This window comes from Cnephaeus nilssonii, assembly GCF_951640355.1.
Source record: "Cnephaeus nilssonii genome assembly, chromosome: 19".
Classification (NCBI taxonomy): domain Eukaryota; kingdom Metazoa; phylum Chordata; class Mammalia; order Chiroptera; family Vespertilionidae; genus Cnephaeus; species Cnephaeus nilssonii.
The window spans coordinates 44,750,115-44,774,003 of record NC_137090.1 but is presented as its reverse complement, the minus strand read 5'-3'; positions in this window follow the sequence as shown (position 1 = coordinate 44,774,003).

Genomic DNA, 23,889 nt, shown 5'->3' with positions numbered 1-23,889 from the left:
TTGCAGGCTTGATCCCCATTGTGGGGCATGCAGGAGGCAACCGATCAATGATTCTCTCTCATCACCGAGGATTCTATCTCTCTTTCCCTCCCCCTTCTGCTCTGAAATCAATAGAAAAATATATTTTTTAAAAGAACAATTATAACAACATACAATAATACAAGTGATCTGAATGTGGTCTCTCTCTCTCTCAAACTTCCTTCTTGTACTGAGCAAACCCTTCCTCTGGTGATGACGTGAGATGATTAAATGCCGTATTAAGCTGAGATTCACCTTTTCACGTAAAGGAAGCACTTTGCCGCTTCTCTGTGGCAGGTCCGAATGGCCAGCATCACTGCTCTTGCGCTTCGGGCCTTTACTTGGTAACATAAGGGTGACTGAACGCAAGCGCTGCTATTCCCAGACAGCAACTCTGATCACTGAGAGGGCTACTAAGTGACTAACAGGCTGGGAGCCTTTAGCGTGGAGACGCTGGACAAAGTGATAATTCACGTCCCAGGTGAGATGAAGCAGGACATCTTGGGATTTTTATCATGCTACTCAAATCAGCATGCAATTTAAAACTTGAAATTTGTTTATTGCTGGAATTTTCAATTTAGTATTTTTGGACCGCAGTTGACCACAGAAAACTGAAACTCTGGGTAAGGGGAGACTACTGTATATTTTCCCTTGTAAGGTAGATAGAGCCACCCTAGTGCCTCCACTTTGAGGAAACTGAGACTCTGAGAGGTTAAGTAGTGCCAAGGTCAAAGAGCTAGTGAAGAGCTATAGACCGCCCCAAAAAGACCTGGTGGGGCAAGGACAGTGGGCATGGGTGGGAGTGATGCCAGGGAGTGGTTCAACCTGATCCAGGCTCTTGTCATAGAACAAGAAGGAATTTAAGAGCATGACGGAAACATTTAGCGAAGCACAGCAAATGTATTAAAGTGACAGTAGGCACTCAGCAGTGAGAGCTGGAGACCTCAGACCTCAGGGTGGATGGGAACTGGGTGGAAGGTTTTATTAAACGTGGGCAAGGGGGTGGGTAGGGTGGTCCTCTGCTCTGACACTGGTGGGGTAACGTCTGACTCGGCTCATCCTTGCCTCTCCTCTCCAGATAGCAATTTTTTGGGTCCTCCCAATTGCAGGAAACTGGGGAGTGGGAGGGGGGAACAAGGGGTCAGTGAGGGTCGCATCTGTGATGTTCCAGCTGAGATGGAGGACGGGAGGGGCAGAGCTCGAGGCCTTGGTTCCCTGTTCTAACTTTCCTGCCAGCAGTGAGAACCAAGCTAACTTAGATTGCCTGGTGATGACCTGCAGACATTACAAAAAACCCATAGAGAAAGAAGAGGTGATTATTTAGGTGGGGGATGGGAGACAAGGTCTTGAGAGTTCTTAGTGGAATTTGAAACAAGAGGCTTCTCAATTGTGCCAGAAACAGGGAACTTCCGGGGGGCAGGGGAGTGGGAAGAGCTAGAAAACCCATTCCCAAGGGCTTGGCTGGAAACTCATTCATTCACAACTGCTGTCCCAAGCAGGCCCTGCAGAAACCTGTGGAGTTGAGGGGTCCCCAGAAAAGGCCCTCCTCACACACTTTCAATAAAACCTCTACCACCCACAATCTCAAACCCTGCATCCTCCCAACTGGCTCTCCCCTTTGGTAGTAAGGAAGGGAGCAGAGAAGGTGTGAAATCTACAAGTAAAGGCCTCTAAAGTTGCTGGAACATTCTTATTTAGGAAGCCCCTACCCACTTCATACACCCTGCTTGAAGAATGGTGGGGTGGATGGGGTGGGGCTTCGCTTCAACTGTTGGTGAAGCTGGTTGTTGAGTTTGATCAATATGAGGAAAGTGGGCCAGGGCCCGACTAACTAGTGTGGGCCTCACTCCTCGAGTCCACAGGGCAAATCCATGATCTGATCACTGACTCACCCACCATGTGCACCTGTGGAAACTGTTGAACATTTCTGAGGTTTTATTTCATTACCTCTAAAAGCGCAACAAAGTCTATCACATATTGCTTTTGCAAATGTATAGGTAAATAAGTTTAGACATTTTTAAAAAGACAAACACTGTGAATGTTTGGGTCATTTCCATCTGCATTGAATCAATTGAAGCTCATCTTAAAAATAAAAACCTTCCTTTCATCCCACCACCATTCAGATCCTGACATAGTTTCCCACTCCCCTTCTCAGCAACTTGTCACAAGGGTTAGGCATACTCACTTCTCCACTTTCTCCCCTTCATTCTTACACCCTCTCTGACTTGGCTTTTATCCCCACCAGTCCAAAAATTGTTCTTGACAAAGCTGTTGATGATTTCTATTTTGCCAAACCCATAAAGAGTTTTCAGTTAAAATTATCCATGTACTAATAATATCAAAATAGATTTTTCCATCTCAGACCAGTCCTCTGAGATCCCAGCCTTACTGTGTGACTTTGATATATATCACAAAGTCAGGTGTGCACTCCCCCTCAAAAAGCAGCTCATTGTCCTGTAACTACCCATCATACCCATCTCTTTAAATGATACCACCTTCTACACATACAAAGCCAGAAACCTACCCTTGGTTCCAGTCAGACTCTACTCTTCAATATCAAGTCCATTAGTAAGTCCTATAGCTTCTGACTCCACAGTGTATCCTACCTCCACCTCCTCCTTCCTCCCTCCACCACCCCTGTGCAGGAGGATGTGATCTCTGGCTGACCCTCTAGCTGGACCCAGGCAGTTGGAGGCTTCTCACCCACTTCCCTGCTGGAATGCACCTTCTGCCCACCTCCCCACGGCAGGCGCTGCTCTCCAGGAGGCAGCCTTCAGCTCTCTATTATGGAGACCATGTGGACTGAATACATGGCTGAACCCGGTGAAGGCTTCTGTGTAAACTTCTAAGATTCTGACAGGTGGGTGTAGAGACCTACTCATCCTGCAGCTGCCTAAGATAAGCTCCCTTCATAGGTAAGGTCTAAGACAAGCTTCCTGGGTGTGGGGGACGGAGGGGAGGGCAGAGCTAGAAAAGGGCTTGCCTGGAAACTCATTCATTCCTAAGGGCTTGGCTGGAAACTCATTCATTCACAATCTCTTACTTCACAAGTAAGCTCCCTTGCTTCTTAAACCTGCTGCCTCTTAATGTGGAGTGGGCCACCTTTCCTCCAGTCTCTCCTTGCCCTCCTCAGACAGGGACCAGTTTCAGATTTCATCTGGGAAATGTCCAAGGTTTTGAAATAACAACCCAGCTCAAGACTGATCCTCCCAGTTCCACCTTTTTCTCCCTTTCCATCCTTCCTACACATGAAGAGAGACCTTACCATGTAAATCAGAATGAAACACTCCATCTGCTTAAAATGCTTCAGTGGCTTTCCATCCACTTAGAATTAAATCTCAACTCCTTACAATGGCCCTGCCTTATCCGGCTCCCATTTGTCCACCCTCTCCAGCTGCATGTCACCGATGGCCCCCACTCACGAGGCTCCGTCCCTCTGCTTGTTCAATTCCTTGACTCAGCCCTCTTTCCCACCTGGAAATAAATGGAGGCCAACCACATGAGAACAAGCAAAGGCGACTAATTCAGAACTTCCTGTCGTCAGAGAGTCAGCATCACCTGCATTTTGGCACAGACTCAGGGACCGGCCGAGGAGGGGGCAGGATCCACAGTGTGAAAAGGGAAGGCTCGTGCGCACTGGCCGGAGGCTGTTGGCGGGAGCAGCTGTCGAACAGCCAATCAGAAGTGGGGCATCCAAAGCGATTGCTTACGGACTCCTGTTTGGCTTTCTGCGGTTGGTCCTAAATTGGAAGTGAGGACAAACATTAAGAAAGCTGTTGTTCATTAATCAATTGTGGATCATTATTATGGCCCAGCTTCCAAGATAATCTGCCGGGGGTGGTAGGTGGTCTGATCCCCTACTTGTCTGACTTCCGGAGAGCAGGCTGGCATCCTGGGCTGGTTTCTGTACTTAAGGGGAGGGTTTTCCGAGCTGGATGCTGCAGGCTGTGGGTCAGTTCTACTTTTATATATGGTCTGGCCCTGTCCGTTTGGATATTCAGCCTCAGGCGTCAAGGCCTCTGCATGAAGGCCTTTCCCCCATTGCTCAGTACATCCTCCTCCCACTTTCCAGGTATCAGCTTAAAGAAGGTGGCAACTGCCCCAGCCGGTTTGGCTCAGTGGATAGAGCGTCAGCCTGTGGACTCAAGGGTCCCAGGTCCGATTCCGGTCAAGGGCATGTACCTTGGTTGTGGGCACATCCCCAGTAGGGTGTGCAGCAGGCAGTTGATCAATGTTTCTAACTCTATCCCTCTCCCTTCCTCTCTGTAAAAACTCAATAAAATATTAAAAAAAAAAAAAAAAAAAGGTGACAACCTTCTCAGGGAGGCTCTTCCAGACCACCCTATCCAAGTCAGACCCCTTGTTTTTTCTCCATCCCATCCCCTTATTGCTATGGCTTCTTTTGTACAACTTGCCAAATTTTTTAATTGTTTCATTTATCTGTTTATTTTCTTGGCATTTTTATTCTAATTAGATTTGAGAGGTAACAGAAAATACGCCACCCCAAAGTATGCCATCTTAGCATAAGTATTCTTTAAAGCTGAAGGTAAGTGAGAATCATTAGATGGAGAAAGTTTTCCGCCCTCCTTATCTTCCTGAAAGCAGGGTGTCACTCCCTTTCGTCACCGGAAAGGGCCTGGGACCCAGGTGGGTGTGTCCCGGCATAGACTGGAATATGTGGGTTCTTGACTTTGTGCGGGAAACACATCGTGACGTGAGTGCAGGAGAGATTTCACAAGGTGGTTCCAAGAGCATGTTTATGAAAGCTGGGACAGTGAAACTAAGGAAGGGCTTAAGATAGAAAAGGCAAGATCAGAGCCACGGGAGTGTGCCGAGGCAGAGCTGCCGTGGCCCTTCGGAAAGAAAGTCACAGAGCCTGGGCTGCGTGGACTCAGGAAACAAGTTACAGAGGCAGCAGGAGGGCCCTTGGAGACAGGTTTATGGGGTTAGCCCTGGACGAGCTGCCACTGCCCACGGCTCCCCTGGTTGCAAGCCTCGGGGAAACTTGGGAGCTTAGGAGAAAGAAAGCAAAGCTACACACCCGAGGAAAGAATGGGGGAAGGGCTCAGCGTGTTCGAAGAACCGTGTGCACTGGCTGCTTTGTCTTCAGGGTGTTCACCTGTTTTCTGAAGGTGGGAGGTTTAGAGGAGGTCTCATTCAGACTATTCATCCGCCTTCCACTGCATCCTTGGATATGCGGATGCATTAAAGTGAGTGTACAGGGGGGTCAGGGTCATTCTCTGGTCAGTTTCACCTTCAAAGAATGTCACCTGAGAGGGACTGGGATGTCACTAGACAGGGTGGGTCTGTCCCTCCCCCCATCCCTCCCCCCCCCCCCCCCCCCGCACTGTCTGGAATGTGGAAACCATTTGCTCCTAAGTGCCCTTGTTTAGAGAAGATAAGATCTTGCCATTTATTAGCTGGCTGTAAATTGCTCAGCTGGCTGTTCAGTCATCTGTCTGTTTTCCTATTCACTTGCCAAAAAAATTTCCTAATTTTTTATTCATCTGCCTCACTTTGAGAGAGGTGTCCCATGCCAGAGACAAATAATTGACACCAAGATATCTTTGCATAAATAGACTTCCTTAAAATAGCCCTTATCTTTAATTAGGTTTCCTTATATTTCCTAGTCGCTTCCCCATTATTTATCATCCCTTTAAGCCCAAACTTTTTCATTGCTAAAAAGGTAAATAAGCCTCTGAGTTTAACCACTTCTTTGAGTTTCATTTCTTTTCTGTGACCTCCCAGGCAGGTAAATATTAATAAAAACTGCTTGCCTTTTCTCCTGTTGACCTGTCTTTTGTTTACTTTGCAGGATCTGGGAACTGAACGTAAGCTGGTAAAGGACATTTTTTTCTTTCCAACAGAATGCAAAGCGTTTCCAAAGATTAGAGCTGGTTGGGGAGTCGGGGTAGCATGAGAATAAGGTAGAAAAGGGAGGCAAGAGTCAGACAGATCATGGAGCACCTGCTATGTCCTGCTCGGGAGTGTGAGCCTTATCTGGTGAGTCAGCAGTTTTCACTTTGCTCAAGAGGCTGCCGCAGCAGAATTGTCTAAGGCCTGTTGTTAGGCAGCTTCCTGGGATTCCTTCCAGATCCATTAAATCTGAATCTTTAGACAACGGGAAGCATCAAAGCCGTTTAGGATGAGAGGTCACATTTGGGATGAAACCGTAGATCCACATCATCATAGTAATGGAAGGAGTCGGAAAGGTTCTGACCAGAGGGAGCAGTATTATGATTTCCGCAGGGAGAGGAAATCTCTTCAATCCTATGAAACACTGTCAAAGGAGGGCCTACCTGAGGCGGGGCTTTAGTTTGTTTCTATTAAATGCTATCACCAGCCTTCCATGTGCAGTTGGCATCCTTAGCAAAATATTAAGGATGGTGTCCTCAAATTCTGCCCTAGAGAAAGCAGCCTGGGGCAGTCGCGCCTTTATTTACCTTCCCTTTGATTTGGGAGATTCCCCCGCACCTGCCCAGAGAGGAAGCTGTCCCTCTGTCTGCTGTCAGCTGACATGCTTTGTGCCCAAGACTGAACAAGAATTCCCCGTTTAGCCAGAAAGTTTGATCATTTATCTTTCAACAGCGAAGTACCAATTTATCCATTCAACAAATATTTACTGAGCATCTACCAAGAGATGGCTCTTGGTAGGCACTGAGCACAGAATGAAAGACACATTGTTGCTACTGAAACCAATTCCGTCATTTACCTTAATAGATTGTCAATTGTCAGCTCCCCAAAAGACCGCTAGGAAAATCCCTTTCAGATCTGGTGCAGAGTCCTGGCTGGATTGCTACCAATCTAGACGGCCCAGGACCCCGCTGTGGGGACTCCGTTCCCCAGAGGGTCGGACCCCCTGTCCTTCTCCGGCTCCTTTCTCCATTCGATGCTGCTGAACCAAAAACGAACTGAAGCTGAGTGTTCAGCAGCCAGAGAATGGAGAAGTGGGAGTCAGGCTCACAGATCAGCTTCTCATTCTAGAGAAGTCCAAGGGGATTATTATGGGGCAACATAATGAGGGGAGGCACATGCATTCCTTTTCGGAAATGGGTCTGTCTCTTTCCAGTAATGGAGTGCCACCCTTTCTTTCCTTCTATAGTCCCAGTGAGACCTGTCATGGCCCAGCGGTGCCAGTCAACACCCTACTGGTTATGATCAGGGTGTGATGAGGGGAGGCTCTCCTGGAAGCTAGACCCAGCACCATCATGGCTCAGGCCGGCTCTGGTCAGGTTTTGTTATTCCAGCTTTTCTTTCTTTCTTTCTTTCTTTCTTTCTTTCTTTCTTTCTTTCTTTCTTTCTTTCTTTCTTTCTTTCTCTCTTCCTTTCTTTCCCTTCCTTCCTCCCTCCCTCCCTCCCTCCCTCCCTCCCTCCCTCCCTCCCTCCCTTCCTTCCTTCCTTCCTTCCTTCCTTCCTTCCTTCCTTCCTTCCTTCCTTCCTTCTCCCTGTAGCTGAAATGGAAAGACAAGTACACAAGGCTTCAACAGCCAGGGGCCTGCAGCCATGGTGATGGTGGAGAGCGAGGGGAGGGTATTTACAGCTTTAGGGCCTGAGCCAAGTGGTTTTGAAGAGACTGCTTCATGGCAGAGAACACGGCGGGACTTTGGCTTGGAGGGCCGGGCCTGGGGAGCCTGAGGCACGTCCTGATGAGCCAGCGTTACTGCAGGTGAGCACCCAGGATGCCGCCTGGGTGGCTGTCCGTTACCTGGAAGGGGAGGTATTTCTAGAGTCCGCAGGTAGGTCCATTTTGCTTGGTCTCTGTGTTGTTTGTCACTGGAATAAGAACTTATGTTGGTTTGTGGGAAACGGCCTATTGTCTTCCCTATCAGAGAGGTGTGGACAAGGAGTCCAGAATGCTGGTGACCCTTGAGCCCTGGCAAAGGTCAGGGCTATGCACCCACTGTTTAGTCGAGACAATGGTAGCTGAAGCAACTTCCCCACCAGATAGTCATGTAAATCCTTACTGATAAGATAGTCTGTCTGTTACTGGAAATTGCCTGCCTGAGGGCTATAGGTGTATCCCAAACTGAATAAAAGGATGGCAAGGCTAGAGCCCAACCGGAGTCCTTCCTCTTGAGTTGGGCTCCTGCCTGGTCCCCCAATATTTCCAAATTATTATTTCTTGTCTCATCTCTTTCATTGGCGTGTGGCCCCTCTTCCAGAGCCCGAACCCTGAACCACGCGGCACGTGGGTCATCACATTGGTTCCCGTTCTCAGCATATAGTGTAAATGAGAACGGTGTCTAAACCTTACTCTGAGAACAAAGGCGGACCTAGTTAGAGACGTGCTTGATTACATTACTGGTCCCACTCTCCACCCTTCCTGTGTCCGCACCCTTCGCCATAACACCCTGCACTGTGTGCGGGCCCATTCCCACCGCTGAGCTTGTTTGGTCATGGGATGTTTGGTCATAAGCAGCAGCATGAGGTCACGTATGGTGGCGTTTGCTCACTTTCCCACTTCTGCCCCCACAGGAAGGACGTGCCCAGGCTAGCCTGCTAGGACCAGGAGGAGGAAAAACACATGGAATAGAGGGGCTCGCATTCTGGGGCCCCACCCAGGCACCTGGACCAGAGCCCCAGCGGAGCCCTGAGTGATGAGCGAGTCCAGGTGAAGCCGGCAGAACTATCTGCCCTGCCCAACCCCACAGAGATGAGCCCTGCAGACTCTCGAGAAGTAACTTGACCACTGCACACCACTGAGGTTGTGTAGCTGTTGTCCTACATAAAGGATGGTACACGTGGGCCCTGGGAAAAAGGGCTGCAACCGAGACTGAGGGCGGGACATGGAGAGGAGAGCCAGACCGAGAAAGAACACCGCCAGCTGGATGCAGACATCAGTGTACAGAGCAAACAGGTAACAGAGCCTTGTACTGATGGAGAAGTCAACGTGGAGGGAGGCAGCTGAGGGTGAAGAGGTGAGCAGGGACCAGATTGGAGTCCTAAAAGCCACACCAGCACTTTTCAATGGCTGCACCGCAAGAATTTTTAAAACCTGCAATACCTGACTAGTCAGGGGCGCTGACCTCTTCTCCCTTGGATTGTCAAGTTAAAATGACAACAGCCAACACAGCAATAGCCATCTGATGTGAATCAAAATTCACATGTACTTACTTTTTTTGTCACATCAGCCAAAAATATAATACATTCTTTTGGAGTGCTGCAGAATTTTAGCAATTAGTTTGTGTGTGCCAGGAGATGAGAAAGGTTGAAAATCGCTGAGCCATGTTAATGTGACATTCCAATCACTGTCTCCCGGTATAGATGGGTATCCACACAGCCCCGGTGCCCGGTGTGTATTGTGCCATCCTGCCCTCACCCACCCCTGCTGGGGGAACTGGCCCAAGGGCTGCCTCACTCTCTCAAGATTTTGAACTAAAAAATGGCTGACTGGGAGGACTGGCAGCTTGTCCCATCGATGGGCTGTGCTTAGCACCCAGCTCCAGGCATGCTCAAGGGGTGGAGAACCCTAATTTGCAGCGTTGGCTGGTGTCATGATGCAAAGTCTCCCAGGGCCATTTCCAAGCCACCAGCATGACTTCCTGGGGCGGGGGAGGGAAGGGCAGGGAGGGTGCATAGTCAGTGCGGGGAGCCAGTGCGAGCTGGGACGAGAGGCACCAGCCTTCTCAGCATATTTGGAAAGGGTTACTAGGTTATTGGCTCTTGATGAGGCAACAGGAAATGAGGTACTTGACCATGTCCTGCTAAGACAGAAGCTGAGCCTGGCTGGTTCAGTGGTTGAGTGTCACGGTTCAATTCCTGGTCAGGGCACATGCCCACATTATGGGATTGATCCCCAGTGTGAGTCATGCAGGAGGCAGCCAATCAATGATTCTCTTTCATCATTGATGTTTCTATGTCTCTCTCCCTCACCCTTCCTCTCTGAAATCAATAATAAAACATACATATATTTTTTTTAACCAGATAGAAGCTGAGCTGAAGAAGTTAATGATGCCATCAGCAGGCAGGCATTCGGGGAGCATGAGCCTTTTGGAGCCTGAGAGAGGTTGAGAAGAGGCAGGCAGAGTGAGATGGGATGGTAACTTCTTACCGTAGCGAGAAAGTTAGGGGAGGGCACCATTGGCGTCAGAATGCCCCTCTCAAGGGAAAGTCTCCATGGACAGGGCCAACATGCTCAGATGGCTAACCCAGTTGTGAAATCCACCTGTCCTGTTGCTTGAGAGCCCCCTGGCTGAAGTAACCAGGCCGAGACTCTTCCTTGGTGAAATGTCAGGCAGGACACAGTGAATTTTCGTAACTGCAGCGGGAGTGTCCTCTGGGAAGTCAAGATCTGGGAACCTCATCGAAACACCTCCCCTCTGCACCCTCGTCACCGGCTTTGACCTAAACTCCCACTAGTGTACTTGTAGGGGCTGATTTACGCCTCCACAGAATTCATAGGTTGAAGTCCTGACCCCCAGTGCCTCGGAGTGTGACCTTATTTAGAAACAGGATCCTTATACAGGTATTCAAGCTACAATGAGGTCCTTAGGGCGGGCCCTAATTCAATACAACTGGTGTCCTTATGAGAAGGAAGCGTGGAAACAGATGCACACAGGGAGAGCGCCATGCGAGAGCCAAGGCAGAGATGGGGCGATGCCTCCACCGTCCAAGGAAAGCCAAAGACTGCCAGCTGCCACCAGAGGCCAGGCGACAGGCAGGAAGGACTCTACCTCGCGGTCCTCCAGAGGAACCGACCCTGCCGACACCTTGCTCTTGGACTTCTGGCCTCCAGAACTGGGAGACAATAAATTTGTTACAAGCCACCCAATTCCTCTCCTGTGAGGAATAATCCCTTCCTTCCAATGTGTGTGTGTGTATGTGTGTGTGTGTGTGTGTGTTTAATTTCTGAGAGGAAGGGAAAGGGAGAGAGAGCTAGGAACATCAATGATGAGAGAGAATCATTGATCCACTGCCTCCTGCACGCCCCACACTAGGATCGAGCCCGCAGCCCAGGTATATGTCCTGACCAGGAATCAAACTGTGACCTCCTGGTTCATAGGTCAAAGCTCAATCACTGAGCCACACTGGCTGGGCCCTTCCTACACGTTGCGTTCCTGGCAGTATGGAAATCATGGTGCCCACTGCCTCCCTCACACGGCAAGTGTGTGACCCAGGCTGGTAAATCAGAGAACCCCTGGCTCTAGTGATCAGCTCAGAGCTGAGAAGATGACTCAATCCGGCCAACTACGTATGTGTTAGCGCTTAGCAGGAAAGCCTGATTCTCGTCTTTGTGATTTGGGTTGGGGAAGGTGGACAGCTGGAGCTGGTGGTAGTCACCTGACCTAGTGTTCACGCGGGTTTCACCTGCAGGGTGAGGGAAATGGGCCATACATTCTGGGAAGCAGAGCTCAGGGCGCGGCGCCCATACCTGCAACCTCTGCCCTCGCTGTGCCCACATCAACCACTGCTTCCTGCGTATAAAAGTTAATAAACTTCCTGTTCTGCTTAAGCTGCCTTAAATTACGTTCCTGCCACTTTCAGGGGAAAGAATACTGCGCAATACGATGCTGTTGCTTTTAAGAACGGCTGTCAGTAGACGGAGCACATCTATTACTGTGTACCTCTTAGTAAATCCCTCCAGAGACTTACCTGATTACTAACGTTTTTCCCCTTCCAACTGTTCCCACTTCACATGTGGTGCAAATGACATACAGAAACATCCCATGGTCCCGTGCCACGCATGTTGCTTCAACCCTTACTGTCCTTTAACTGTCATGCATTGAGATTCATGCAAATCCGTGACTGGAGCTAAGTGGTACGAGAAAATGGAAGAAAATCCATCCTTTTTGGCCCTTCTCTCCATTCAGCATCAGCGCCTCTTGTAGGTACACACGGGAAATGCTGGTTTGAAGATGCCGCATGCCTCAGTGTGGCCCTGCTGGGGAGGCCCTCCGGGGCCCTCCGGAGGGTGCGGGCAGGTACTGTGCCCCACCTTCTGCTCAACCCAGGAAGCTCTTCTTCAAATCACTTTATACCTTGGAATATGTAATGACTTAATACATTGGGATATACTGTAATATATTAAAAGAAACTGCTGTTACAAGAACATTTCTTAAGACCGTCTCGGGCAGTGGATCCTAAGTGACTATTTATTGCAACAGTAAATAAAGGGTAGCCTTCTGGGGACTGAGGTTAAGACCCTTGGCCAACACCTTCTGCCCATTGTGCTGGCACTCTGGGTCTGACACACGGGGAGCAGAGGCTGGTGCAGGGGGTGATTAAGGGAACCGCATGCCTAATGAGTCCCAGCGCTGCTAGTTATGTGACCTTGGACAGGTGACTCAACACCTCTAGCTTCCTCACCATCAACTGAAGGTCACAGCAATGCCCTGACATACGGTCTCTGTAAGCACTGAATTCCTCTAAGCATGGAAAACGTTGACAACAGCACCTGGCCAACGCGAAGCCCGCGGGAAAGGCAGGCACCCAGGCCCGGCCGGCCGGCCTCCTCCAGAGCACTTTGCGCACAGAACACGCTGGGAGAGGAGCGCTACATGCCCAGAAGGAATGTCCATCACACATGCCTGTGGTTGTGCAGCGTGGGTCAGGGTGACTTACTCCTCTGCACGCATTTTCCATTTTTTAAAAAAAGAGAGAAATTCTGGCATGGTCCAGTGCCTCCGTCCCCTGGGTCTTGTGTAGGGAATGGTTAGCAGTGACTAATCTAATATCAGAGGTGGCTTGACAGCCAAGGACGTAATTTATGAAGTGTTTAGTGCATTCCTGACAAAGATTGGCTCGAACATATGGACACACGTTCATTCATGCCTTACGGCTCCCCGCTGCAGAGCTGCGGCCGTAAACACGCCTGTTGGAAGGCAGGTGGGGCTAGGAGTGGCTTTCCAGAGTAAAGGTTTCGTTGCAGTGGGCCCCAGGGCCAAGCTCCCTGGGCGCAGGGCTTAGAGGACCCCAGCCCCTGGGCGGGGCAGGAGGAGGGCTGCAGACCTCTGGCCTGTCGGAAGGGGCTCCTCAAGTTCACTGTCTCTGGAATTGTGCTGCTGACAATGGAGGGCGAAGGGCACAGGTGGTTTATCTCTCTCCAATTTGTAGATAAGAATGCAAAGACCCAGGACTTCATGGGCTGAACTTGTACAACAAAAGGTGGCTGAAAACATCAAGCGTGTCTGGAATAGAGCCTTGCCCAGGCTGAGGAGAGGTGGGGGGGTCGCGTTAGCTTGAGGATTCTGAATTGAAATAACTGTTGGATGTCTGGTTAATAAGTGAGCACACTGATGGATTTGTGCACGTTGCTCTCTGCGGGGAGGTAAGTGTTATGGAAAGCATGCCAGGCTGGGAACGAGAACGTATGAATTCTGAGATCCTCAGTGGCAGGTCCTTGTTGTGTGATGCGCCAAACCTCCCTGTCCCCAACCTCCTTAACCGTGGAATAGAGCTGCCCATCCCGGCTGCTGCTCAGGGCTGCTGTTGAGCTCACACCATCACGTGTTGGGAAGCACAGCGTCAACCACACAGCCAAATCCCAACGGAAGGGAACGGGATGCGGGTTACAGGGCAAACTCGGGCTGTGTGGTGTCTGGGCCGCGGCCGCAGGGGGAGGAGCTCAGGACACGACAGGGCAAAGGAGAGTTCAGCGCAAATACGGTCATAGTGAGCCCTCGAGCAGGTTGAATAAGACGTCAAGGAATAGTTCAATTTAAAAATGCAAGATATCCTCCTGGTTGGGCATGTGTTGAACAGGCATCTGAATTCTATGAAATTGTGTAAATGGTGGGGAGTTTGTAGGTTATTAAATTCTCCTTGCTGCCGAAACCGGTTTGGCTTAGTGGATAGAGTGTCAGCCTGCGAACTGAAAGGTCCCAGGTTCGATTCCGGTTAAGGGCATGTACCTTGCTTGCGGGCACATCCCCAGTACGGGGTGTGAAGGAGGCAGCTAATGGGGGCACATCCCCAGTACAGGGTGTGCAGGAGGCAGCTGATGGATGTTTCTAACTCTCTATCCCTCTCTCTTCCTCTCTGTAAAAAATCAATAAAATATATATATTTTTAAAAATTCTCCTTGCTTTTTATCTTTTTCTTTTTTTTCTGACTCGTGGTAAAGCACATTTCTGTTGTGCCCTGGCAGAGACCTTGCTTGTATCTGAGAAGTTATGCAAGGCTGCCAGGAGCGTTGTAAAGAATAAAAATAGGTGGGCAAAATGGTGTAAGAGGTCAAAAGGGGAAAAGTTCCAGGTATAAAATAAATAAGGCCCGGGGGTGTGCCGGACAGCACGTGACTCTCGCTAATACTATGTGTCAGGTCCAGCCTGACGATTGAACCGGGCTGAGGTAGGGAGGTGGGAATTGAGAAATAAAAAGAATAAGAGAAATAAAAGCAAGAGAAACAACAGCGGGGTCAGGAGGTCCAGAACTCTCGAGAAGCTCTGGCAACTTTTATTAGTAATACAGTGCTTTTTATACATAAGACACTAAGCAGGGAATCACTCACAAGGAAAACATTCTTTGTTTCTCTAAAATCACTACTGGAGGGATAAGTTGAAGGACAGGTCTCTTGTTAAAATAATTCTCACTAGTTGGATACATATTTCTTGGTAAGCCATGAAAGTAGCTCTTATCCTACTGATAGCAGTCATATAAACAAACCCTGGGAAAGCTCTGTAGGCAGGGGTTGCTCTCGTTATACTGATTAGTTGCCACCCAAACAGGCCTGGGAAATCTGTGCGGGTAGGTGCCAGCCTTGCTAGCCCCTACAGGTGCAAGGACTGTGTCAACTTACAGCCCGTTCCCCACAGATCCCCCTTCTCTGTCTTTTAAGAGAAGTTCATGTAGTCCTATTTGCAGGGACCGAATGCTGGATCCGATGGTTCGGAAGCAGACTGGAATTAAACAGAGAATAACGAGAGCAAGGATAACAATAATTAACAGAGACCAGGTGAATGACTGCAATCCATGAGAAGACATAAGGCTTAGAATTTTATCAAAAATATTCTGTGCCACTTCGCTAGGAGGCAACAGAGCAGAACCTGTATCATTAATAGCTTGAATCTTTCCATGTAATCTACTGATGTCTGTTTTTTAGGCTACTAATAATAAAAGTAAAATTTAAATATCAATAACAAAGCTCTAATATTAAAACAATGCCAATGCAAAATTAAATTATATACATGTTATCATTTTTAAAACTTGAATGTTAAGAGCAAAACTATGGCTATTAAATAATAATAAAACAATAAGAGAAATCAAAACTATGGACATATTAATATTTTTAGCTACTAAATGAAAGAAAGTCTCTTTTGCTGCTGGTGTTCCTGTTGTATATTTACTTAGAGTCTTTTGTTTGCCTGCGTAAAACTTTGCAGAAGACTGGCAGCTAATAGATGCTAGCATGAGCAGGAACATGGTTGAAGAAGTAGCTTCAACTTCTTGCTTTTCCATAATTTGCTGCACTTTAGTCGTTAACTTCTTCAGATGACTTTATGTTGGCACCTCAGTCCCTTGCGTAGCTTTCAGTTTTTCTTCTTCCTCTGCTTTGCTGTACTTAGTCCTTTCGAGTGAAGGGACACAGGAGCTTGTCTGAGTCCATTGCGGTGACACACGTAACACTCTGGCACCCGAATTGGCTGCATTGCTCCTTCTGGAAAGATATAAAACACAACCTCTTCCCCTTTTTTGTTTTTTAGTAAATGATTGTAAGAGTATGAATGGTTCTTTCTATAATTGAGTGACATTCTTCTGCTAGATATGATTAGGTTTAAGTCCTTGGGGATTTACCCCTAAAGTTGGTATAGGAAAGTGGATAATATACTGAGAACATTGCTTCTAATAAAATATGGAAATTGTTATTGTTAAATAATATTTTAAAGGCTGAAAATTAAGTGAAAAAGTCTTGTAAATTAGTGTGCCTTATAGTAGCTGTTTTAATAATTTTTGCTATACTTACTACATAAGTACTATTACTATATGTTGATGGGCTTCTTAGTAAAATCTGTTAAGGTATAAATAAGAGCTTGTATTTCTACTGAAATATAAGGGGTTTGAAGGACCTTTGTTTTTTGCTCTGTGTTTTCTGCTGTAGTTTGAAGGTTGAGCCTATAGGTGACTAGTTAGCTATATTATAAGTACTTTTATAGTAAAGCTGACTATTAATTTACTTTTAAATTTAATATTTTAATAACAATCTTAGTTTACCCTGTAAATATTAATGGAAAGGATTATTTGTATCCCTGAGAAAGTCCTGAGCATTCCTGGTGTTAGGCTGGATTTAGATATAGGGCAGCTGCTGTTAGCCATGTCTCTGTTATCTGGGTCCCGATCTGAGCTAGGCCAATTCTCTGTCTGTTACCTGGGTCCCAATCTGGGCTGGGCGTGGGAAGCACGAAGCAGCCATGGGGCAGGAGACCTCCCTCAGAAGGGGCTAGAGTTCAGGCCCCTGTAATGTTGGGGGGGTGAGGTTCTGTGCCCCACCTCTGTTGACCCCCAAGTTCTCTCCTGATGGCCCCTCTGTGACTGTGCCTGTCTTAGGTTGTTCCTCCCTTGAGGAATCTTACCCGTCTTTGACTAACCAGCCATCCTCCGGGGCCAAGCAGGGTGATGTGAGGTTCAGTTCTGTCTCCTTGGTAGCTTATGCCCCTGTGGCCTCCACGCCCAGCATCTGCCTTGGGATTCCCCTTGCCTGCTGGCGGGGCCCCGGCATTGATCATATATCTTGGGGAACCCAGGTTTCTTCTCTAGAGAGGGCCCAGCTCACGCCATTGGGCAAGAGACAGATCTGTGGTACCAGCCACTATGAGGCTTCAACCTCAGTATAAACAGATAGCTTAGGCAACAGCTTCGGGTAATTGTATTGTGAGAAGAGGGTCCCTCTTGGTAAAAAGAGCAAGAAGGGCCAATATAGAATGCTCAGGTGCCTTCCCAGGGGGCCCTCCACATAGTGGAAGGGATTAGATCCTTTTATGTCTTTTTAAATTACTGCCAAACATTCAAAAAATTAGTTTGTAAATATGTTTGGGATAAATGTATAATATGCTGTTGTAAAATATTAAAAAATTATAATGACATTGTAGAATAATATTATGTAAGGATATACTTTGTTCTAGGTATGGTAATTTAACTTTAAACTGGCTGTTAATTTCTTTTTCTATAGACAAGTTCTTAGTAACTTTCATAGAATACTTAATTAAATTGCTTATAAAGACATTGGCTTTTCTTTAAGCTGAAACCCTTGATTATAATTTAATAAACTAATATATAAATAAGTTTCTTTATTTAAAAAGTAAAGAAACTTATTTAGTAAAACTTATAGGTTTAATACTTTATTGGTCTGATCTAAAAGTATGGCTATATTTAATAAATATATTGTTTTTGCCCTTCTTACAGGTGAAAATCTTTATAATATTTAATATATATGTATAAGTAAAATATATTAATTTATATTTGATAAAGCTTTCTATGTGACTTCAAGTATCAATTGGCTTAATTAAATAAAAAAAATTTCTTTTAAGAGAGAACAGACTTTTGAACATATCGGGGCCCTATGAGATGCTCAAAAGTCACTCTCAGTCTTGAAATAACTTGGAAAGATTAAACATTTATATATATGCTTTAAAAATTATATACCTAAATTATCTTAAAGAATATCAATTATATTTAAACTGGATTATAGAATTAATCCTCTTTTAAAATCAGACCAATAACTAATATATTTGAATTCTTAATTATTACAGAAAACATTACATTTTATTTTCTCAAAAACATATTTTTATATATTAGGTAATATAATTACTATATTTATAATTTCTCCTAATTTAATCTGTACTTTGAACTTTTAGAGCTTGTAAATTAAATATTTTTAGTAGTTCTTAGATTGATGATACTTTTATATTTCTAAGAGAAATACAAGATATAATCAATTAATGGCTTTAATTCTGTCCTCTAGATTTTTCTTATGAGGTAAATTTAAATTTTACTTTTTATTTGCTAGTAACTCTGCTGGGGGAAGGGCATCTACCCCTTCCTCTATTAATAAAGGGTGTAGTTAGTTATCTGGGCTACTTAGATCTTTATAATTAATATATTATTTATATTTTAATAATTTCTGAGATTCAAATCTAATTCTAATTATTTTAAAGTATTTATTTTGAATAAATTCTATGACAGATAAATTTACTTATATTCTTGAAGGCTTTAAAAGTCAACCTTTTAACACACTTTATTAGTATTTTAAAAACAGCTCTTTATTATGGAAATGCGAATCTTGTTGCTGGAATTAGCTTGAATTTCTTTTAAGAAGACTTTTTCGCCATTTCTCTTAGGAAAAATAACCAGTTCTGGGTTTTTAATTTTCTATATCTTTTGCAGAGAGATTCCAGCTGAAGACAATCTAAATGTCTGAAATCAGACTATGCGCGCATTCTGTCTTACAGCTAAGTTCTCTCCCCACTAGCATAGAAATTCCAGATACATTTCTAAATTTTTAAGGCTTTTTCATGGCGAGAAAGGAAACTTTAAATTTGTATACTGGGAGAGTGGGCATCCATATTGTATCGTCACGTGTCTCTTCCTTCCCCCATATCCTGCTTACTTCAGGGGAAATATTAATAACGGATCTGGCCAAATTTCTGTTTATGCTTAAAAGAAAGACAGCTGTCAAATTTTTTCTTTCTTTTATGCTTTCTGAAGTAATAACTTATACCTAATTTAGCCAAGATTCGCATTTCCCTGTAAGTTCTTTTATAATTCTTAAATGTAACTTTAAGTAATCTTATTGTAAGTAATCTTATTGCGGGAGAGCAGATAGCCCTGCCCTCTCCTGACACTCCTGGTGTAATCCTTTTATAGTTAAACTGCTTCTACCTAGTAAAAGGCTAAACATCCCTTCAGGAGTGGGTCTATATACCCCTGTAGGGATGGCTTGTGGTCCCAATTCTGGAGTTAATACATATCGCTTTATGGATCCAAGGTCCACGCCGGCACTTCCAGGGGTTGCTCAGAATAACTCCTGTATCTGTTTTGCTCCTGGGGCAGTGGCCTTGAGGCGGCACAGGGGCAGGAGGGTAAACAGATAGTGCCTCTATTATTTGCTGGGGCTGATCTGGCCCCTTTCTGGAGTTTCCTGACTGCTGCTGAGGCAAGGGATTTCCCTGGATATCTGCCTTAGATTTACACTCATTTGCCCAATGTTTTCCTCTTTTACATTTAGGGCATCGTCCAGGTTGTTTGGGACCTCTGCCATTTCCTTTATTAACCCCTTTATTAGAGGGACACTGCTTTGCCATGTGTCCTGCTCCTCCACAAGTGAAACACTTGTGTATTTGACTTTTCCCTGTGCTGAACTGTTGCTGAAGAATTCCTTCAATGGTGGTTCCCTTTAATGCAGCCGCGATGGCAACTCCTTGTATATACGAGGGACCAATATCTGCACAAATGCGGATATAATCTGAGAGATCCCCCTTTCTTTGATAGGGCTGCAATGCAGCTTGACAGGCACCGTTAGCATTTTCATACGCCAACTGCTTGACTATTAACATGTCAGCCTCTCCATCCACCACTACTCGGCCAACAGCCTGTAACAGCCGAGAGACAAAATCCTGATACTTTTCTTTTTTTTTTTCAATTTTTTTTATTAAGGTATTATATGTGTACATATCTTACCATTGCCCTCCCCACACCCCCCTCCCATATATGCCCCCACCCCCCAGAGTTTTGCATCCATTGGTTATGCTTATATGCATGCATACAAGTCCTTTGATTGATCTCTTATCTCCCCCACCTCTCCCTAACCTTCCCCTTGTAATTTGACAGTCTGTTTGATGCTTTACTGTCTCTGTATCTATCTTTTTGTTCAAGATCATAATGTTCTTTATTATCCATAAATGAGTGAGATCATGTGGTATTTTTCTTTCATTGACTGACTTATTTCACTTAACATAATGTTCTCCAATTCCTCCCAGGTTGCTGCAAATGATGAGAATTCCTTCTTTTTTATGGCAGCATAGTATTCCATTGTGTAGATGTACCACAGTTTTCTGATCCAGTCATCTGCTGACGGGCACCTAGGCTGTTTCCAAATCTTAGCTATGGTGAATTGTGCTGCTATGAACATAGGGGTGCATATATCCTTTCTAATTGGTGTTTCTAGTTTCTTCGGATATATTCCCAGGAGTGGGATTACTGGGTCAAATGGGAGTTCCATTTTCAGTTTTTTGAGGAAACTCCATACTGTTCTCCACAGTGGCTGCACCAGTCTGCAATCCCACCAGCAGTGCACGAGGGTTCCTTTTTCTCCGCATCCTCGCCAACACTTGTCGTTTGTTGATTTGTTGATGATAGCCATTCTGACAGGTGTGAGATGGTACCGCATTGTTGTTTTGATTTGCATCTCTCGGATAATTAGTGACGTTGAGCATGTTTTCATGTGTCTCTTGGCCTTCCTTCTGTCTTCTTTTGAAAAGATTCTATTTAGGTCTGTTGCCCATTTTTTTATTGGATCATTTATCTTCCTTTTATTAAGTTGTATAAGCTGCCTGTAGATGTTGGAGATTAAACCTTTATCAGTGATGCCATTTGCAAATATGTTCTCCCATGCAGTGGGCCTTCTTGTTGTTTTGTTGATGGTTTCTTTTGCTGTGAAAAAGCTTTTTATTTTGATGTAGTCCCATTTGTTAATTTTCTCTTTAGCTTCCATTGCCCTAGGGGCAGTGTCAGTGAAGAATTTCTTTTGGCATATGTCTGACATTTTGCTGCCTGTGGATTGCTCTAGTATTTTTATGGTTTCCCGTCTTATGTTTAAGTCCTGTATCCATTTTGAGTTTATTTTTGTGTATGGCGTAAGTTGGTGATCAAGCTTCATTTTTTTGCATGTATCTGTCCAATTTTCCCAACACCATTTATTGAAGAGACTGTCTTTATTCCATTGTATGTTCATGCCTCCTTTGTCAAATATTAATTGAGCATAGTGGTTTGGGTCAATATCTGGATTCTCTATTCTGTTCCATTGATCTATATGTCTGTTCTTGTGCCAGTACCAGGCTGTTTTGAGAACAGTGGCTTTGTAATACAGCTTGAAATCTGGTATTGAGATAAAAGGCATCCAAATTGGAAAAGAACAAGTAAAGCTGTCTTTATTTGCAGACGACATGATATTGTACATAAAAAATCCAAAAGACTCCGTCAAAAAACTAATAGACTTAATAAATGAATTCGGCAATGTAGCAGGATACAAAATTAACGCCAAGAAATCTATGGCCTTTCTATACACCAATAGTGAACTTACAGACAGAGAGACTAAAAAGGCAATCCCATTTACCATCGCACCAAAAAAATTAAGATACCTAGGAATAAACTTAACTAAGGAGGTAAAAGACCTATACACGGAAAACTACAGGACACTGAAAAAAGAGATAGAGGAAGACGTAAACAGATGGAAGAACATACCATGTTCATGGATTGGTAGAATCAACATCATTAAAATGTCCATACTACCCAAAGCAATCTATAGATTCAATGCACTCCCCATTAAAATACCAACGGCATATTTCACAGACCTTGAAAGAACTCTCCAAAAATTCATCTGGAATAAAAAAAGACCCCGAATAGCCACAGCAATCCTGAGAAAGAAAAATCCTGATACTTTTCATCTGGCCCTTGAATAATCTTTGAGAGCTCCTCTGTTTTTTGACCAGAGGTGGGAAGCTTTTTCCAGGCTCTGATCCCAGCCCCATTAATTTGTCCATAAGCTTCCAGGGGGTATTGAATTTGATTATGGGTATCAGCATAGGCTCCTTCTCCTGTTAGCATTTCATAAGAAATATTAACTTGTGTAGCTCAATTACGAGCAGCTTGTTCCTTAGCCTTTTCATCATATTCTGATTTCCACAAGAGATAATCTCCTCCTGATAAACAGGCTTTGGCAATAGCTCTCCAATCATTAGGTGGGAGAGCCTCTGAGGCTATAGTTTCCAAGATAGTTAAAGTATAAGGAGAAGTGGGCCCATACTGAGCACAGGCTGTTTTTTTTTTTTTTTTTTAACTCCTTCAGGGTTTTAAAAGGAAGCGGGTCATAAGTACGCTCACGCTGTCCCGAGTTAGGGTTCACCCGTTCCATAACGGGGAAGGCGTGAATGCCTAAGTCCTCACCAGCCTTTCATGCCTCCTGCAAAGCCATCTGGAGAGGGGAGAGTGGAACTGGCGCTGCACAGGGCAGCGGAGAGCGGCAGGGACTGCCCCCACGGCTTCTCTTTTTCTTGCCAAGACGCTTTAATACTTCTAAAAATTGTTCTAACACATCTTCCATATCACTACCCTCTTCAGTTCCAGCAGAAAAATAATCTTCCTCCTCTTTTGCCTGAACAACACCTGTATCATCATTATGACAAAGAGCAGTAGCTTCCTCAAAATCCTCCTCATTTTGAGGATTTAATTTGTCTTTAAAATTTACATTACTCTTTTTTAATATGCTGTCTTTTTCAGACCCCTTTTTTGTGCCAGTACACTGCTTCTCCTTTTTTCCTGGCTTAAGAGATGGTTGATTATGATCATACCTGGGATCTAAACAGTCTCGTATTGAACTCCATAAAGAAAATGCATCAATCGGGGTCTTATTTGGCCCAAAGGCTTTATAATGATTGCGCATTTGTTCTCCAACTTTCTGCCACGTTTGTAAGTTAACGGTTCCTTCCTCAGGAAACCAAGGGCAGACTTCTTGAATGAATTTTAAAAATTTTTCTACTTGCTTGTCAGTAACTTTAGTTCCTTTACTGTTGAGCATAGACTTTAACATTTGCCCATAAAGAGCATTGTCTCTAGATTCTAACTGCCCCATTTTACTCCTGATTATCAAAAAGATGCTCCTCCCTTACCTTTACGAGTGCACTCTTTTTTCCGGAGGAGTTTCTCACCTTCTATGTCCCAAGTCCTCAGTGACCTGTTCAGGCGCCAATTGTCAGGTCCAGCCTGACGATTGAACCGGGCTGAGGTAGGGAGGTGGGAATTGAGAAATAAAAAGAATAAGAGAAATAAAAGCAAGAGAAACAACAGCGGGGTCAGGAGGTCCAGAACTCTCGAGAAGCTCTGGCAACTTTTATTAGTAATACAGTGCTTTTTATACATAAGACACTAAGCAGGGAATCACTCACAAGGAAAACATTCTTTGTTTCTCTAAAATCACTACTGGAGGGATAAGTTGAAGGACAGGTCTCTTGTTAAAATAATTCTCACTAGTTGGATACATATTTCTTGGTAAGCCATGAAAGTAGCTCTTATCCTACTGATAGCAGTCATATAAACAAATCCTGGGAAAGCTCTGTAGGCAGGGGTTGCTCTCGTTATACTGATTAGTTGCCACCCAAACAGGCCTGGGAAATCTGTGCGGGTAGGTGCCAGCCTTGCTAGCCCCTACAGGTGCAAGGACCGTGTCAACTTACAGCCCGTTCCCCACAACTATGGTGCCTCTTTAAAAGTTACTAAGGGACGAGATCTTTCAAGTTCTCATCACAAGAAAAACACAGAACATTTGTAAGTCTGCCTGTCACTAGTCTCATTGTGGTGATAATTCACAATGTATACAAATAGTGAGTCATTGTGTTGTACACCTAAAACTAATTCAATGTTATGTCAATTACATCTCAACAAAATAACTTTTTTTAAGTAAAAACAAAAAGAAAGGAAAGAAAAAGGGTTTTAGTTTGGGTTCCTCTTCACCCCCCCCCCGCGTTGAGCCTGAGACCAGGATTCAGGTGTAAACAGCTTAGCTGGGAGTGACTTGGAGGGCAGTGCGGAGGGCAGGGCAGTGTGAGGGCGAGGCAGTGCGGAGGGCGGGGCCGCGTGGAGGGCGGGGCAGTGTGCCTGGGGAAGAACAGCCAGGGACTGAGTGTGCCATTGCGTGTGTCGCTGCTGCGGGTGGAGGGCCCGTTC